The 7,057-nt window shown below is 43.7% G+C and overlaps 1 protein-coding gene across 1 annotated transcript in view; it reads right to left on the minus strand.

The window, feature by feature from the left end:
• Window positions 1-7,057, minus strand: part of IQSEC3 (IQ motif and Sec7 domain 3) — a gene marked incomplete at its 5' end in the record, with an annotated part of 108,881 nt that overhangs the window by 90,781 nt on the left and 11,043 nt on the right. The window lies entirely within an intron of this gene.

The raw sequence follows: 7,057 nt of genomic DNA on the forward strand, positions 1-7,057 counted from the left end.
TTTGACCCCTGGTTAGTTGAATCTACAGATGCAGAACCCTTAGATATGGAGGGCTGACTGTAATCCAAGTCTCACACCCAATATAAACTTCCCAAACCTATGCACATACATTCACATGAGTGTGCACACACTCTTGGATATGTAGATACACATGTACATATTTTCACATACAACCCTGTATGTGAAGGTGTGTGTACACACACACATTCACACACACACAGGGCTGAGACCAAGAATGCTCTAGTCTATCCCCTATGTGAGCCCCCAGAGTGTGTGGGCCAGAAGCATGTCATGCCCCTTAAGGACCTGTAAGTCATCCATCTTCTGCTACATGTGGATGGGATTCTGGCAGTCCTCCAGTCCAGTCTTGCATGGCATGCACAGATGAGTGGGCCGAGGGCCAAGTTCTGAGCTGCAGCAACATGAACTACTGTTACATGGGCATGGTGCCTCCAGCCTTTTTGTCTCTGAACAGTGAGCCATGTTCTGGATCAGGCCTTGCCTAGGGCAAACAATTCCGACACCACAGGGGACCCCCTATAGAGTGGGGATAGCTATGTCAGGGTATACGAGGCTAAAGCTTGAAGATGCATTTTAGCTATGTGACTTTGGGTGGGTCATCTTTTTTTTTTTAAAATATATTTTATTGATTTTTCACAGAGAGGAAGGGAGAGAGACAGAGAGTCAGAAACATCGATGAGAGAGAAACATCGATCAGCTGCCTCTTGCACGCCCCCCACTGGGGATGTGCCCGCAACCCAGGTACATGCCCTTGACCGGAATCGAACCCGGGACCCCTCAGTCCGCAGGCCGACGCTCTATCCACTGAGCCAAACCGGCTTCAGCTTGGGTGGGTCATCTTAACCTCTCTGAGCCTCAGTTACCACATCTGTGAAATAGGGATGTGTAGATAAAATGAGATAATATGGGTACATGAATGCCTAGCACATAGCAGAAATTAACAAACTTTTCAGGGTCACCCATTACCTCAGTGTTGCTAAAGCCAGTGGATAGTATTCATTCCTCACCCTGCTCCAGTGTTTGACTCTATGTTCCTGCACTCCTCACTGAAATACCTTTTGGCCCTCCCCAGCTTTCCCCCTCCTCTCGGCTTCTATGCCCACCTCTTGACATTGGAGTGCTCCAAAGCTCCATCCTTGCTCCTCTTCAGTCTGTTTAACTCACTCCTAGGTGGTGTCATCCAGTCTCAAAGCTTTAAAAGCCATCCCAAATTTGTATCTCTGGTCCCTTTGTGGTCTCCACCTGAATATTGAACAGGCATCTCCAACTTACCATGTCTAAAACTCCACCCCTCATTTTCCCTCCCACAGACTCCCCCAACTCATCTTTCCAATAACTTTGACCCAAACTCTTGGAATCACTCTCAACTCTTCCTCTTTCTCTCACACCCACATTAATCCCCCCGGAAGTACTGTTGCTTCAACTGCTACTTCCATCTCTTACCTGGACTTTGCAACAACCCCTTACCCAATCTCTCTGCTTCTGGCTTTCTTCCACCGTCCGTCTATTCTCAACCCAAACTCAACCAAGCATCTGAAGTTCTCTTTAAGCATTCTCTGCTCAAATTATCCAATTGTCACTTGTTTGTCTTAACTACAAGCCAAACTCTTCACAACAGACTCCCAGGCCCTACCAGTGTTTCTCAACAAGGAACACTTATTTGGGGCAGGAAAATTCTTCCATGTGGGTACTATCCTGTCTATAGGACAGTATAGGTCTAACATAGCCCTTGTCCCCTCAATGCCTGTAGAGCACCACTTTCCCTGCATGTGCCCAGTATTATTTTGCTGTAGCATCTATGCCACAAACATATTCACCACAAAACATTTTCACCCCATAACTAATTGGCTGTGAGGCAATTTTCCTGTAAAAAATAAAAGATAAATTCACAACAAATAGAGGGATATTAAAAATGAGTAACAAAATGAAAAAGACTTTATTGTGAAATACAGAATATTTGAATACATTTAAAATGTGTATAGATTCATGATAATACTGTGCAAATAATTGATTTTTTATTGTGGATTGTATCTAAGCACTTGTCTTCATTCTACAGGAAAGGTGGATTCAACTCTGTACCCTAAAAGAGCCCCCTCAGTGCCTCTCTTTCTCCTCCCAGTATAGTGTGTTTCAAAATAAGAAACCAATGAACTCTTGGGGCAAAAATCTTCATGTGGAAGAAATGCTAACTATTTTATTATTATTATTTTAGAGAGAATGGAAGAGAGGAGAAGAGACAGAGAGAGAGAAACATCGATGTGAGAGAGACACACATTGACTGATTGCCCCTGACATGTGCTTCAATCAGGGCCAGGAATCGAGCGTGCTACTGAGATACATGCCCTTGACCAGAATCAAACCCACGACCCATCAATCTACAGGCCAACATTCTAACTGCTGAGCCAAACCAGCTAGGGCCGTCATCAGAAAACTGTGGCTCGCGAGCCACATGCGGTTTTTTGGCCCCTTGAGTGTGGCTCTTCCACAAAATACCACGTGCGGGCACATGTACAGTGTGATTTAAACTTCGTGGTCCATGTGCAGAAGTCGGTTTTCAGCCTGGGCGAGTCTATTTTGAAGAAGTACTGTTGATATTTGGCTCTGTTGACTAATGAGTTTGCCGACCACTGAGCTAGGGCAATGCTGCCTATTTATTTAAATGTTTTTATTGATTATTTAGAGAGAGAGTGAGGGAGATAGAGAGATAGAAACATGAATGAGAAAGAACATCATTGATCGGCTGCCTCTGTACACCCCCTACTTGGGATTGAACCCACAACCTGGGCATGTGCCCTGACCAGGAATCAAACCAGTGACCTCTTGGTTCATGGGTCGACACTCAAACACTGAGCCATTCCAGCTGGGCAATGTTAACTATTTTACACCACCACTATATGTAACTACTTTCTCCACCATTTCCTCAATGGAAAAATGAAACCAACCTGACCAATCTCAAACCTCATCCCAACAAAAAACCAAAAAATGTCCAACAGTTATTTTATATTTTTTACAGTAAAATTGCCTTTCAGTCAATTAGTTATGTGGCAAAAATGTTTGCAGCAAAAATGCTAGCAAAGATGACTATGGCAAAGATACTATCATGAAAGTACCTAGGCCCTCCCCCTTAACCCTGCCAGCCACTGTGATAACTAAAATGTCCCCACACATTTCCAAACACTGCCTGGTAAATTTGGAAATCCCTGCTGAGAATCTCTACAAGATTTGCTGCATCCCTGTCCTCGCCAACCCTCCTCTACATCCCATTGATGGTTCTAATTTGGCCTCAGACTACTCTCCCTGCACGTCCTCTGCTATTTTACTGGACCAACCAGACAGGCTCCTGTGCTAGGCCTACGTGCTGGCTGTGGTCTCTACCCGGAAAGTACCTCCCATTGCAGATAACTCCCTTCTCCAGGTCTTTGCTCAGGCACTATCTTCTCAGTGAGACCTTCCCAAAGCACCCTGTTTGAAATTGCAACTCCCTTGATTCCCACACCCCACTCTATTTTTCTCTTGAGCATCAGATGTACTATATGTGTTTATTATTAATCTCGCTTATTTTTTGTCTGTAAGCTTCATGCAGGGATTTGGGGATTTGGGGTTCACTGCTGTACCCAGTACCTGAAATAGTAACTGGTACACAGAAGACAATCAATCAATATTTGTTAAGTGAAAGAAAAGATATAGATGTTATGAACATAAACTTACCTAGAGAAGAAAACAAGCACTTTCAAGTCACAGGAATAAAAAATTAATTTCATTCTTAGAAAGGACTGGAGTATGCTCAGCTTGGGGTGGTAAGTAGTGGAAGAGGCTACGAGAACCTCAGTTTATTTCTCAAATCAGTTCAGGAAAACTTCCTGAAGAGATGGGTTTTGGGGACTCCCCTTCAGCTTGTTTTGAACCAGATTATAACACCCTGGCAGCTCCCCCAACCCCAGGGAACAAAAGTGAGCCAAGCTAGAAGAGTGTTGAAAAGTTTTCAGGCTGAGAGCACACTCCATGAATCTTATTTCTACCATAATTTACCTGTAGGACACTAAAGCAGCAAGTCTGCAGTTGCAGGGCCAAGTTCAAATGGAGCCCCTTGATAATATCTGCCCACTCTCACCCCTGGACGCTCAGAAAACCCACCCCAAATGATCACACAGAGGCAAGCCTTCCAAACTCTCAGCAGACAAGAAGAACGAACCTAAATTCACAGCTATGCAATGAAATACTTTGCAGCTATTAAAAAGAACGAGGCAGTTATTTTCATACTGAAGATGGTGGCTCAACCACAAAATTGTGCACAAAGCCCACACAGGGACACACCTAGAGTGACCAACTCAGGTGACTGGGGAGGCTGAGCCACTGGGCCCTACAGGACACCTATTACACACAAGGCCACTCTACCAATTCCAGGAGACATAGCAGCTCTACCTAATACATAGAAACAAACACAGGGAAGCAGCCAAAATGCAGAGACAAAGAAACATGTTACCAATAAAAGAAATGGAAGCAAGCAAACTACTGTATACAGAGTTCAAAACCATGGTTATAAGGTTATTCAAGGATCTTTATGAGATTTTCAAGGTTCTTAGTGAGAATGTCAAAGACATGAAAAAGGATCAGTCAGAAATTAATCAAACAGAAACTGAAATAAAGAATTATTTACAAGGATTCAACAGTAGAGTAGAGGATTCAGAGAATCAAATCAATGATTTGAAATATGAGGAAGCAAAAAACACCCAATCAGAGGAGCAAAAAGAAAAAATAATTAAAAAATGTGAAGGTAGTGTAAGAAGCCTCTGGGACAACTTCAAGCATACCAATATTTGCATCATGGGATTGCCAGAAGGAAAGAAGAGAAAGCAAGATACTGAAAACCTATTTGAAAAAATGTCAGAAAACTTCCCCTACCTGGTGAAAGAAATAGACTTACAAGTCCATGAAGCACAGAGTGTCCCAAACAAGAGGAACCCAAAGAGGCCTACACCAAGACACATCATCATTAAAATGCAAGGTTAAAGACAAAAACAGGATCTTAAAAGCAGCAAGAGAAAAACAGTTAGTTACCTTCAAGGCAGCACCCACATGACTATCAGCTGATTTCTCTACAGAAACTTGGCAGGCCAGAAGGGAGTGGCAATAAATATTCAAAGTGATGAATAGTAAGGACCTACAACCAAGATTACTCTATCCAGCAAAGCTCTCATTTAGAATTGAGGGTCAGATAAAGGATAAAGAGCTTCACAAACAAGAAAAAACTAAAGGAGTTCATCACCACCAAATGAGTATTACATGAAATGTTGAAGGGTATTCTTTAAGAAGAGGAAGAAGAAGAAGAAGAGATTTAAAAATATGAATAAAATGGCAACAAATATATATCTATCAACACTTGAATCAACAAGAAATCTAATGAACAAAATAAACTGGTGAACAAAACAAAATCAGAGGCATGGAGGCATGGAACAGACTGACAAATCACAGAGGAGAGAGGGGAGGGAGGCTGGTAAGAGATAACCAAAGATCTTACCTATGGGCACAATAAAGACAGATTATTGGGGGGGAGCAAGGTGAGGTACAGTGTAAAATATACTACCATTTGTGTAAAAGGAAATACATGTATATGTACATGCACATACACACTTAAATATATATAGAATTCCCTGAAAAAGATACATGAGAAATTGCTAACATTGGTTGCTGGTGGGGTGACAGTGGGGGTGAGGGGGTTGGAAATGGGTGGGAAGACACTTTTCATTGTAAACTCTGGAATCTTATAAATTTTGTAGTATGTCAATATAATTATTACCTACTTGAAAAGAGTGAATTAAATTTTAAAAAGAACACGAGATTGACAAAATAAAAACCAATAGGTCCTTGTAAACAGTTCCACTTTTTTTTGATGTTAAAATGCAAGCCACCTGCAAAACTATAGGGGCCTGGAGTCAGAGAACAGAGTCCTTCAAGCAGAAGGAGCCCAAGGGATTTAGCTGATCGGTCCCTTCTTGGCGTGAGGCTGAGAAAGCCAGTGTGTTCCTAGGCACCAATCACCATTCAAAAGCCAGGCTGGGTCAGAACTTGCCTGGTTGAGGCAGGAGGTTAAGGGGTGGTCTGGCCATACCCCATGGACAGAAGGGCTCCCTTCTGGCTCCTGTGTTAAGAGAGCAGTGATAAGAAGGCACAGCAACCCACACACCACTGCAGCAGGACGTGGTAGGCTTAGGTGTGTTCCCCTTAAAGAAAAAAAAAGCTGGGGGTGGGGAGATAGTGGACAGAAAGGCCAGGGAAGGAGGTATGACTGTCTTCAAATATGTGAGGGGCTGCCAAAGAGGAATTTTTTCTGAGTCCCCTGGAAGACACAGAAAGGTAAGAAGTGTGCTCTACCTTCAAAAGCACTTTCTGGCCAGTTCTTGCCAGAAAGATCTCAAAATAATAGCAACGACTCTGCTTGGAGTCCTTACTGTGTGCTTGGCTTACTTGGTGATTTGCTGGCATTACCTCTCAATTTTCACAGCAATCCTACCAGGTTAGTACTAATTGTGTCCACATTTTACAGATAAGAAAACCAAGGCTGTCGCTGATCAAGATCACACAGTAAATACATGACCGAGTCAGGATTCAAACCCAGTGTCACACTCTGGGCTATTATGCTTCTTCATAGGTTGGCTTAGAATTCTAAGATTATGTGATCCCTTAAATTAAAATATAAATATGGGGGTACTAAGAGCTCGGCTTTTCTTGCGAAGGTGTCTTGGGAACAAGGACGGTTATGGAAGGTGGATACTGAGAAGTTGGACCTCGGTGACACCAGCCTGGTCCCTGACCTTCTTAGCCGTCTGGTCTCCCACTTTCTTCAAAGGGAATCCACTCACAGCAGCCTGAGCTGGGCCTACGGAGGCGGGGAAAGGAGCGCACGTCAGCCCGGAGGGCCCGCACCCCTGGGGAGCAGCCTGAGCGGAGGGTGAGTGGGTCGTGATCTGAAGCAGGAGGCCGCCGGGATCCCAGGCGCAGCGGCGGCAGGAGCAGCAAGGCTGGGCGGTGACGCAGA

The sequence above is a fragment of the Myotis davidii genome, unplaced genomic scaffold, assembly GCF_000327345.1.
Source record: "Myotis davidii unplaced genomic scaffold, ASM32734v1 scaffold944, whole genome shotgun sequence".
Taxonomy (NCBI): Eukaryota; Metazoa; Chordata; class Mammalia; order Chiroptera; family Vespertilionidae; genus Myotis; species Myotis davidii.